The sequence below is a fragment of the Lepisosteus platostomus genome, chromosome 11 (genome assembly GCF_059453375.1).
Source record: "Lepisosteus platostomus isolate fLepPlt1 chromosome 11, fLepPlt1.hap1, whole genome shotgun sequence".
NCBI lineage: Eukaryota > Metazoa > Chordata > Actinopteri > Semionotiformes > Lepisosteidae > Lepisosteus > Lepisosteus platostomus.
Window position 1 is genome coordinate 15,270,050 of NC_142621.1, and position 12,530 is coordinate 15,282,579.

At 37.6% G+C, this 12,530-nt stretch overlaps 2 long non-coding RNA genes across 3 annotated transcripts; one reads left to right on the plus strand and one right to left on the minus strand.

The window, feature by feature from the left end:
- Positions 1 to 653: 653 nt before the first annotated feature.
- Positions 654 to 7,553, minus strand: LOC148652090 (uncharacterized). Of its 2 annotated transcripts, none has more exons than XR_015925222.1 (4): positions 7,086 to 7,553; positions 4,348 to 4,384; positions 3,253 to 3,384; positions 654 to 891 (listed from the first exon to the last, which is right to left on the minus strand). It is a non-coding gene; the product is annotated as an uncharacterized LOC148652090 (long non-coding RNA). The 2 variants fall into 2 exon arrangements; XR_015925223.1 differs by lacking the exon at positions 7,086 to 7,553 and adding an exon at positions 5,337 to 5,456.
- LOC148652091 (uncharacterized) lies at positions 5,497 to 6,705 on the plus strand. Its single transcript, XR_015925224.1, has 2 exons — positions 5,497 to 5,637; positions 5,859 to 6,705. It is a non-coding gene; the product is annotated as an uncharacterized LOC148652091 (long non-coding RNA).
- Positions 7,554 to 12,530: the final 4,977 nt, after the last annotated feature.

Below are 12,530 nucleotides of genomic sequence, written 5' to 3' on the forward strand. Positions count from 1 at the left end.
ATTTACGCTGATGCAGATCAGCAGATATGGTCTGCACCAGAATTGTTTGCACCTGAGAGCTGTTTATTACAAACATAATGCTGATGATGTAAACTGTGATGCATCAGTTCGTGGTCAACAACCTAACTACCTTCCTGGTTGCTGGACAAACATTCTGCACTTCAAGTTTCTTGTTCTATAATTGATTGCACAATCTGTCCCTAGAATGGTCAACCGCACTTGTCAAACCAACTTCTTCAGGCATTTGTTTCATTAAATTGGTTCTCACTTCTTGTTTTTGTTGAGTGCCACTGAGTCGGTGTTGACTCATGGCGACCCTATGGATATTTCCCCTCTCACTATCCATAGAGTTTTCATGGCAAGATACGGAAGTGGATTGCCAGGCCTTTCTTCCACACACGTACCTCCGACACCGCTCCCCCATACTGCTGCCGCGCAGTGTGGGTTGTTAAAGAATCTTGCACCCGACGTGGGACACGAACCCATTACCCTGAGATTACGAGTCTAATGCACTACCAACAGAGCTAGGCTGGGCCCTTCTCCCTTACTTAAGGGCTCATTAAATCCTTAAACTGGTCCTGAAAATGCCTGATAATAGTAAATTTAAGAAATGTGGTTAAGAAGAGTGCGGTCACTTCCAGGTGGAAGAACTGTGCATCTTTTGGCCTTCAAAAGAAATCTATGGCTCTGGATGTGAGATGAAGGATCGATTGGTTTGCGAAACCTCTCTTGTTTTGTCTTCACATCGTTGCCATCTTCCTGAGGAGAGTACCGGTGGTAACGGCGGTTCAGCTTCATGTCAGTCACTCTGTCCTTCTTACTCATAGGTGGCAACGTAGAGTCCAGCATGTGGCTGCGTTTCCTCTATTGATAGAGCGGGCTTACTTGGTCCTGTGGGAGATAAATGTTAAGCATGTTACATTAAAGTGTTAACTGCAGAAAAATTTAAGTCTGATGAAAAAAAAAATCACACAAAATGTCTACTGTGTTTTACCTTTTTGGAGTTGCACACATTCATGTTTTTCTTATCAATTAGTTTCTGTGTTGATTTTGCCATTCTGCTGCCCATGCTTTAAATCTGGATATGGCAGTAATTTTTATTTGTTTAAAGGGGAACTGCAGTCCTAATTTCGCAGGCTGGTTATTAAATCTCGGTAACAAAATAAACTTATTGACATAAATTCATTTTTTTCTAACCCAGAAACATAAAAATAGCATTGCAGGTCCTCCTTTAGTACTGCCCCCAGTGTTGAACTGACAGTGGTCCATCAGCTGGGCTCATACCAGCAGAAGGAAAGAGTTACCATGCCTCTGAAAGGCACCCCCAACAGAACAATCTCCACAGTGCCCACAGCAGCACTGGCACCTCATGGGAAACACGGGGCAATACTGCAGCCCTGACAAGTGCCTGGTAAGTCAGACGTGTCCCCTGAAGCAGTGTTTGCTCAGTTACATGTAATCTCTTGGGGGAATCCCAGTCTCAATGCAGAATTGAAATATCTGGAGAAAAGTGACTCTATTGACTGAGGCTTTCAAAAACATCACTGTCCATGATTAGTGTTTTACCTTAACTACCTCCTGGCTTTACAGTTGCAGTATCACTGATCAAGGAAGCAAAACTCTCTTGAGGACAAGACTCTCCAAGCAATACAAGGCTGAAATCAACAACTGACTTATCTTTGTGAGGCAAAGCATTGTGTCATTAAATAGTAAGAGTGGGAGGGTCCCATCTCTGCTTCTTTTTTCAGTCGTGCACTAAATTGTTTCCTGGGTCAGGGGATACATGTGGATCTAAAGAATTTGTGTTCCACTAACAAAAATGTGTGGGATGGTGTGAGAAGTCATGATTCTGGCAAGGTCTAGTGCACTGGCTTCCTGTCAAGTTTCGTGTCAACTTCAAAATCCTCATGCTCATGCTCACCTATAAGGCTCTGCATGGCTTGGCACCTGTAACGAACAGTTCTTTCCGGACCCTATGCGGACGACACAATCCGAAGAAGTGGGGAAACACTGGGGAAACGTCATGCAGGAATACGGGGCTGAAGACAGGGGGGTGTGTCCAAGGTGCGCTGGTACACGGGGGAGGTGTGGCCAAGGCGAACAATCCAAAAGAGTAATCCTTAGAGAGTATCCAAACAAATGGGTAAGTCCAAAACCAGGAGATCCATCAAAACACGGAATTAAAACCAGAGGCCGGGTCGGAACTGGCGGACAGGGAACAGGAACGGGAACAGAGATTAAAACCTTAACGGGACCAGGCGCTTCCAGGTCCCGGACTCGCACGGTACGTAAACCAGATGCAGAGCCCGGATGAGCGTCAGCGCCTGGCTTTTAAGGTGGGCTGGGAATAGGAAACAGGTGCACAGAATGAAGTCTCAAGTGAAAGGGCTGGAGCACCCTTAAGGAGGGGGGACTATAATCTTGACAGCACCTCAGTACCTGTCTGAGTTATTATCGCCCTATTTCCCACCTCACAATCTTCGCTCCTCTAATTCTGGTCTCTTATCTGTCCCCCAAGCCCGTCTACATTGTATGGGTGAGAAGGCCTTCTCCTGTTATGCCCCAAAACTCTGGAACTCCCAAGGATATCAGAGAGTTCTCTAAATTCCTTCAAATCAAGACTCAAAACTTTCTTCTTTAGAAGAGCCTTTACTTAACTGGTTCTGTTCTTTACCCCTCTGCTCCTGCTGTATTTAGTACCACCTTCTACTGTCTCCTCTGTGTATTCTCACCATGTTTTTATCTAGTGTTATTTTTATTGTTGTTGTCATTCTGTAAATGAGAGGCCACCTTTAAAGGTGTTATATAAAAGTTGTATTATTATTTTATTATTATTATGGACCAATTAGCTCTATGTTTCCCTCTTTGGAGGGAGCCCCTTTATGAGCCTGGGAAGGTTACACAGCCTTTACACTGGTCTCCCAGTTAACATCCCTTTGAAAAGAAGGTGGAATCAGAGGACGCTCATTAGCCTTCAGTCCCCTGGGCTATCTAAGTGATGATACCAGAATTGGTCTTTCCCAACTGGGAAAACAATTGGAAAATAAGATGACTAGGAAGATTCATTCAAGAAACAGAATACCATCACCATATTGATGTTGCTTCAGATGACATTAAGGTTGTAGGTCACAGATGCTGGAACACCATATTAAAAAGACGCCAAAATGGGTTTGAAACATGTTTTTTTTCTTTTCAATATTCAGCTACCAACTGACAAGTTTCTGTACATCCTTAACTATAAGAGCGTGTTACCTCTTTTGCGCTGATGAATATTTTTCTCCCTGTTGGCTTGCACGCTGAATAGGAGGAGGCCCAGAATTATGACAAAGAGAAGAGCAGCCAAGAGATAGTAGTGTTCATCATGGCAGGTGGCGTCATTAGCACCTACCAGGCAGAGAAGAATAACGTGTATTCTTCAGTGCAACAACTGTTAATAAACCTTGACCTTTACATCAGGGATTCCCAAATTTGGGCCTCTGGGTCTAGATTCCACTAGGTTTTCTATGTCTCTTTAAATCATCAACATCTTAAGGCTGTGGAGAAAGGATTAATTGGTGTGGTTTTACCTTAACTGGATCAATTTCTCCCAGGAGAAAAGATGTTGATAATTTATGGAGAGATGGAAAAATTGCTGGATTCTGGGTTCCATGGACAAGAGTTGGGAACCCCTGGAACAGGCTGTTACAGTACACATCTAAGGGGCTGTCAGATTCTGGTTCTGGATATCTGGTATGTCTGTAGTTTTTTTTATCAATGGAGTTGTTAAACAGCAGTTCTGGAGGAGGGCAACTTGTAATCTCACCTGTTAAGCACCCTTTGGGTACATCTTTTCTACCTCCCTCCCTCCTTCCACCCCATCTTCACCTTTGCAGCTGCCTCCCTGGTTCATTCCTTGCAAGGAGAGTGGGAGGGTATCGGAATTGAAGTTATGGCCAGGGCTGTAATTTCCTCACTCAGACAAGTTAAAGCAAAACACTAAAATATTAAGCACATCCTCGTGTGGTGTCATAATATGATCCAGCTACTGAAATAATAATTCCTTGCTTTTACACCATGGTTTTCATCCCAAAGTGCTTTATATGTAAAGAGGGGACTAACGTCAGTCACCACTGAAATGCAGCTCCACCTGGGTGACTCACGGCAGCTACTACACAGCAGGTCTCTTCAAAGAAGAGCCCATAAGGAGCTGAGAGAAACTACTAAATTGATTATTTAAGTACCCTAAGAGATGATTCAGCCTGTAAAAGAGCTGAATGAGACGGAAAAACTACAGACCAGATCTCCAAGACCAGGATTCAACAGTCCCGATATTACAAAATAATTTAAAAATCACAAAAAGGCTATTACCTGTTGTATTTTCATTTTGCAATGGTAAGTGAAAATTCTGAAAAAAAAAACATATTAGTGAACATATTAGTATTACATATTCGTTTGTTATTCATAAATACAGTTTTCTAGTATTATTTTTGTCATTTGTTTTAACATCAAAATACACATATTACTTAACTGACTAAACTTATGTCATTATAAACACTAAATTTTCTTTGCCACTAGATGACAGGAAACCCTAAGTTTTCTCGATGTTTCACCGGAAGAAACCCAGAGAACACCTCCAATCAGAATTACCCGATTTGTGTTGCTAGGGTATGTGTGCAGGTCTTGGTCTCAGGACGCCATTATTGTTTGTTATTGTCAGGCTGTACATACAATAAAATGTTTTATTGTTGTTTTGGAATTTGAGGCAAATGGCGTAATATTTACAAATGTATTTTAAATAACTAATATATATAGTAATACATATATAATAAACAATATATTTAAATTTAATGTTCTTTTAAATAAAGCGGGTAAGTATATCCCAGAACCAATTTTTGATCAAATTTGACATTAGGACCTGGAGTTTCCGAGGGAGAGTTTGCCCATTCTTAGTTTTTTGTACGTTTCATGACTGGTTTCGTACCAGAGGAGCAAACGTACGCGTAACAAGGCTCAGTGCAAAACTTCACGCGTGACTTTACACATGGGAATACAGTATAGTTTTACTAAAGCAAATACCATTGAGCACGAGCAGGTTCTCACACTGCAGGTGGAAAAGACGGACCACTGTCTCTAAATGTAGTTTATAACTTACACGTTTTGCGTAAAATAATATATAGCATATCACCTAAAGTCGCGTCTGCTGTTCCGTTTTTAATATCTTCGTAAAGAGGACATCTTTCACATAACAGTAAAACGAGATAGGGTCAATTTGACCCTTCTGAAGATGCGGCTTCGAAATAAATTGAGAGGATGGATATGCAAAATGCAATTGAAGCACAAAACCGCCCGTTTATTACCTTTATCAGGGCAAAGACTTATTTTCCGCATCGGAATGCGTGTCAGTGGATGGTAAATTAGGCTTAATAATGAGGCTCCGTTTTCAACTGTTCGCAACATCCTGACCTGCTCATTCCTGCTCTGAAAATTACTACGAAAGCCGGAAACTACGATTCCGAATCAACAGAACACTTTCTAACCTTTTTTAAGGAGTATAAATATCCTGATATGAAAACAATTGATTTAACAGCTTAAATAATATAATTTACTATATAATTGACCTTATATTTATTATTTATAGCCAAGGTCCAAAATATAAAGGTAAATGTGTACGTAATTTTCATTAAGAGATTCCATTGGTCTTGTATGTTGATTGGAATATTGTAATATATGTTCTCAAGGAAACAATATCTTCGATTTTTATTACGAAAGATTAAAAACTCTCAAGGTGATGCTCGGTGTTGATTGTGTTGAGCGTCTTCATAAAAAAATAATGTTACTAAATGAATCAAAATGATCGCTATCGCTCTGTTTCTGTTTAGATCCTGATTTACAGCAGATTTCAATCACCGACTGGTAGGGCTTGAACAGAGTCCTGTAGGAGTACACTCCCCTTGGAATCCAATCTCAGTGCGCTTGTAGCAGAAGAAGAGCAGCGAGGCCGCACACGGCGCTGGAGCGGCTGGCGGTACTTGAGGATGGCGCTGTGTGTCTTTTGGACCTCTGGGAGCAGACAGCCCACGCGTGGAAGTACTCAGGAGTGCGTTGGTTGAACTGAAGCTTGAAGTCAAATGTAACTTGTCTATTTGTATACGCTGTGTTTCGTTTTCGTGTTGCTAAGACTTTACATGAAATGACTCGTGGAGGAAAGGAGTATTTGGCCATAATAAGCAAGTATGATCCAATAGTCATTAGGCGTTTCCCTCAGATTCGTTGTAGCCGTAATTTTAATATAGAAAGTCTTAAATGTTACATTACCCGTCAATAATGAATACAATTATTCAACACATTTAGAAATCCATTCTTGCGCTCTGTGACCAGTTGTGGTAAATTTCGGTAATGTTATTTTTTTAAAAACAGATAATTTGGAATCTTATAAATATGGATCATTATCAGCTGATAAAAATATATTTGCAGTCGAGTACAGATTTAAGTGCGGTACGCTAATCCTCAATTGGCAGAAAACAACATCTCGGGCGATGGTGTTTTCAAGACAGCATTGGGCCAGAAATTAAATTAAAAATATATCATTGTGGATACACTTGTGAGGGGGTGGTGAATATGCAAGGGCCCTCGTTTACACACAAAATATAACAAAACTGATAACTTTTATTGGACATTTGTTATTGTCTTGGGGTTCGTTTTTAATAAAGCTGGACTGAAAGCTTAGTATCTTCATGCATCATTGAACACCTTTGCTGTGGACCTAAGATCCATGTGTCCTAACTTGTGGAAGTTTGGGTTTTGAAGGTATTTCTTTTAAGAACAAGTTAAACTTATTTCCTTTTGAATTCCCCAGGTATTTCGGGACTTTCCAGTTACTTATTAACACAAATAATTAAAAAATATTAACTATAGTATTCTGTATAGCCTTTATATAAAACAACTGTAAATACTCTAAACCATTTAAAAGTATATAGTTTACTAATGTAAGATTACACTACACTTGATCTTATATGGTCGTGTTCACCTCATGTATTATGTAAACTGTATAAGTATTCATGTAACGACAAATGTATCAATTTAATCCGATTATAATAAAAACATACCTCAGAGTCCTTAATTTGCAGTGCAGGCATCTTGAGAATTATAAGTAACGTCTTTCCTCTTCGATTATTCTGACTGAATGAGCAAGTTCTGCTTCAGACTCCTCAATTTAAAATATTAACCCCGCCTTCTGGAAAGCACCTTGACTGGCTCATATAGAATAACAGTTTTTTTCTACTTTGAGGGGTTTTTAGCAATGTGGGAATTTTTTTTATCTCATCGGCGAACGGAAGCATATCACTGCTGTACTGCTGTACATAAAAAAACACCAACATTTTGAGATTTTGCTCGTGACGTACGCATTACTCCACGAGGTGGCGCACGTTACATATTAATGTCCTCTTGATCGTAAACTGAGCTTGATCGTTGGTTCCATCTTAATGGTGAATAATGTGCAAATACATAGGTCTTTGGCTGTTTGATGTTTTTGGCACTAATTTACATAAAACCCAGTGACCGTTTTAATTTAAAATCGTGGATTAACAACGATGTATTTTTTCTTCTGAAATGCATCCATTCATAATGAGGGACAGCGCTAAAATTGCCCTTTTCGAGGTATTTAATGGCGCATGTAGGACACGGTCGTTTAAATGAGACAGTACAGTTGTTTGATGACATTTTATTGCTTACAATACACTTGAGTGAAAAATATACATAAAATCTAATGTTGTGTAATTTATTTATTAGGTACCATGATATCTGTCCCCGACTAACTTTATTACTTAAGTGGTGAAGCTGTATAGAAAAAAATAACATCAACAATGTGGTCATATAATTTATTCACAAAGTAAAATTGTGTTTGTCATTCATTGTTATGCAGTGTCTCCTACCACGAAAATAATTTGCAAATGTAACAATACTGACTGTTCCGTTTAGACCAGGCAGTTTTATTATGCCGAGTTATATACACAATATTCTGATGCAGGTGTAGCTTTGGAAATACTTTGCTCGAGCAATTCAAAATTCCGGATGCCAGGTGGCGACAATGGAATCTCTTTACCTTTGCCAGTGGGATACAGTCCGCTTCACAGATTCACTGAAAACTAGATTCTTTATGTTAAGAATTATTCCAGCTCGACAAAGAATGAAAAGCTCATTCTTTATTCAATGTTATTCATTGAAACAATCTTACCGCAACAAATATGTATGAATTAAACATATTGATGTTAGAAACATTCTAAAGCAATATCCTTAGCAGTAACAGTAGGTCAAGTATTATAATCAATGAAGACAGAATACGTTAACAAAATGAAATTTATTGTGGATAATAAACACTTTAAAGGACCGTTTGTCTTGTTACAGTACATTATAGTCATATCATAAACTACTAATATAATTACATTAGTACAATAGTTTTTGTTCTGGGTTTACTTTTTTCCCCACTCAGATGTTTCGATAGTTATATACAATTATTTATAATATTTGCGCAGTTACGTGGATACATCTTGTTCCATCCATTAAGTTTACTGAGTTTCACTTCGGTACTATAAAAATTCCTAAGAATTATAAAAAGAAATTATGCCATCTTCAAATAAATATAAATTAATATGTATACATATAATTGCATCACTCTTACAAATACATACCTTTAACTTAACAAACGTGATCCTCCGCTCATTACTGTCTTCACAGTTACACTCGTTTTAGTTTGCCGGTTTACAGTACAGTATATATACTAGTTTCTGTTGACATGACATGTCGTCATTGGCAGAGGGGTCACATGGGTTTGAACCAGAAACAGGAAGTAGGTTTGTTCTGCGGTATTATCGCTACTGGTGAGTCTTGACAACTCTAGACTTGTGGATGGGAGACTCTTAAACAATTTACCATTACATTGTATCAAACATCATTTATTGAAGTAATAGAACGATTCACATCAACCATTATGTAGGGACTTGTTTGTTTCAGTAATTGTATTCACGACAACTGCTGGTTTAAAAGCTTATTTTTTAAACTTTTCCCACTGTTTTTAATAATCGGTGTAATGCATTTAACAAATATTACACGCATATTACACACTCATGATTGTTCTGAAAATTAGCGTGTTTAGTCACACAAATTTGTTTTCGAATCTCGAGAGTTAGAACTTAGTGACACACATCATGCATCACGGTTGTAATGTTAAGAGTTTAATACAGTTGATATACAGTATTTTTTCTCTTTTGTCTGTTCCGAATCTATGTTGTAATTATTTCTGGGGCATTGTGACTTATGGAAATGCTTTAGACCTCGGTTTTGGAACCGTTTTTACACTAATGTTTTAAAGGCTTTCCATTCTCTGTGTTGTCTGAATGTGTCGTGAATCTCATTGATCACGCTGGAGCTCAACTCTCAGTTTGTGAACATAGTGAATCAGAACCAGGATCAGATCGTGAAATAGTAAAGCATACGAAAGGCAGCACGGTAGAAAATGTGTTTTCAAACATTGAAAGACGTGTTCATGTGTAAGATGGAAGGCCAGCTATACTGAAAGACAAACATATACAGATAGGTGTTTATTCCATAGCCATGACCGATTTATCGTGTGTAGTTAAATCTTGTTAGCATTGTTGAATTATATGTCTTGAACACGATGTTTCTTTCATATTTACTTTATATACACCCAGTTAAGAGTTAGATCGGGTTTCTAGTGAATGAACCAGTGAAAGATAATGTGATTTATTTTCTTCCTGTATTCTCTATTGACATCTGTGGAGTTGCAGAAATAATCATTAATAATTCCCTGCACGCAAGAAGCTTTTAATCTCACATGATTCCAAAGTACTGTGTACAGAAGAGGACCCACTTAATTTACTGCCTGAATACAGCACCCACCCGGGCTGTACAAAGGTTAAACAAGAAATTGCTTAACTAGTTGAATTAGGGAGATAATATGTGCATTATTGTACATACTGAGTACAGACACATACTGTATTTTATTTTCTATATATACCAAACCTACCAGTTTAGGTACCATACCGATAACATTTAGGTCTCTGTCAAAACAGATACTCTGGATTTGTTTGGTGTACTTGTATATGATCACAGAAATCAGTGTTCAGTAATCTTAGGATACATATGACTGATAAATATTTGTAGTTTTACAATCAATTTCTATTAAATTTAAAGGAATTAAAGTATAACATTTTTCAAATAAAGGGTGTGGATACTTATGTCTGCAACCATATAATTAGAAATGACAGGATGAGAGAGATTGACTGCTACCTGCATACTGAACAATGTGGAAAAGACATTTGTTAGCTCATGTTATATCTCAGTTACATGAATCTTAATAATATATAGTAAGTAGTAAATTTTTGACAAAATCTTAAAATCTCAAAAAGACTGCTCTATAAAAGTTTTCAACAGTTTCTCTCGACAGTTTTCAAAGCTTTCTGTAGCCATTTTATAATATGTCTGATCTTTATTTTTACTACTGTGTATATGAATTATTTCACTACATTTTTTTCTTGCAGCTCACAAAAAAACCTTCCTAATGCATTATACCTATAATCCCACTAAAAGTATTTGGAAAACAAGTTTCTTTTTACTCATTTGTCTGAGATTTAGTTCAGTTGGAAATTTTCTTTGTCTTATGTTCACCCTATCCTGTTATTTTACTGGATTATAACATCTTCATTTATGTTGATGTGGGATAAGAACCAAAAATTGAAGTAGTTCATACAGGCTTTTGCCCTTTGCTGTATGTGTAACACATTTTCTAATATATGGACAATTTATTTGTAACTATGGTTTTTTTTATCTTTTTTTAACAAACACAGTAGCAAAGTTTGATTGTTATACACACACGGTGAAAATTAAGTGTTGACCAAGATTCCTGCAAACAGAAGACCAAATGATCAAGCCAACCTAATCTTTTTTTTCCCCTCATTCTCATTGTACCGCTGTATTTAGTCAACTCCAGGACAAATTTATATGGTTCCAACTGTCTCTTTCTCTGTTTTCTAAAATCATCATACAAGATTTCAATGGGGTAAATGCCGGTTTAAAAACATGTTGCTTTTAGTTTTTCTTTTGGTGATCTAGCTTTAAACAGATGGTTTATCAGCTCATGGACTATGCTGAAAAACAGTGACATTTGGGAATGGAGCGATTATATCTCATTCATTTGCTCACCTCATTTGTTTTGTGCTACAGTGTGTGACCAGCTCATTATTGTGGATTTGTCTCATCTGTTTAACTTGTGCATAAATATTTCCCACTCATCTTTCAGTTTGTTTTCATGGTTAATTTCATGGTTAATTTCCACTTCATGGGAAGTCTTTGCATTTTCAGCTTCTCAGAATTCTCAGTCTGCAACTTCCCACAAAATATTAGCTGGGGGAAGATGGGACTTTAATGTAAAGTGATACAGAATTAACATCAAAGGCAGGAAATGCTTAGCTGTGGGATTTTAAATAATCACTGAATTTTGTTGTACTTCTTATCCCCCTCTGCTTTGTCCAGTTTTATGTTGAGGTCTTTTTCTTCCTGCGTATAACATGCTTTTTACTTACAGCTTCATACAAACTGTAATAACTTCTGAACGGTATACAGGTTTGGCATATTCTATGCCCTCATTTGACTTAAGTCTCATGGCAACATAAATAGTTTAGTGTTGCTGCCACTGCATAAAAGATAAAAATATTTTAATTTGTAAATGTACAGTGTCTTTCTAAATTTTTACAGCCATGTAAGTAGCATTTTAAAAGTGGTGCACTTTTGGTGCAGCTAGCTGACCAAGTATTCTGTTCCAATTTAAAAAAAAGCCATAAAAATACACATGCGCACTGTACTGTAAAACAGCCTTAAGAATTAGGATTTATATTTAGAGATAGTTTCAAAGATGTCTCAAAGCATTCCTTTTTCAATCGGTCAGAAAGAAAATTGCATTATCAACCCATTTAAAGTTTTTTTTATATACCGCATTGTTTTAAAAAAAGGTATTTTGTTTGTAATATAAGAAGTTTCTTCATATTTAGCTATGGGACTTTCCACATGTCCTGTGCTTTTTGGAAATTCCCAGCCGCTGCTGCCTGCAGTCACGTGTTGAATCATCACTCAGCTTACAAGGGTCACAGCACACACCTATTACACCAGCTGACTGCACCTCTTCAAGAACAGCCTTTCTCAGGTCCTCTGTGCAGGCACTTACTGAAATATCTTTCCAATGTGAAACATTTAAACTTCTCTTTTTATAAGGTACGAGTGTCAGGTTTTTGTTTCTTTTGTCTTAACAGGATTTTTGGTACTCTCTTTTGGTTTACTGTCATGATATTTCATGTGCTGTTCTTTGAGGCTGCGTGAAACTGTTAATTTCTGGCACGACGGTCCTTTTTTCAAGACAGCTTTGTTGCTCTGCTTTCATTATTCTTACAGTATATATTAACCAGCCTGCTGTTAAGCATCAGTATAGGATACCCTGCTGATATCAGAACTAAGTTAAACTAATACTTTTGTCATATGCT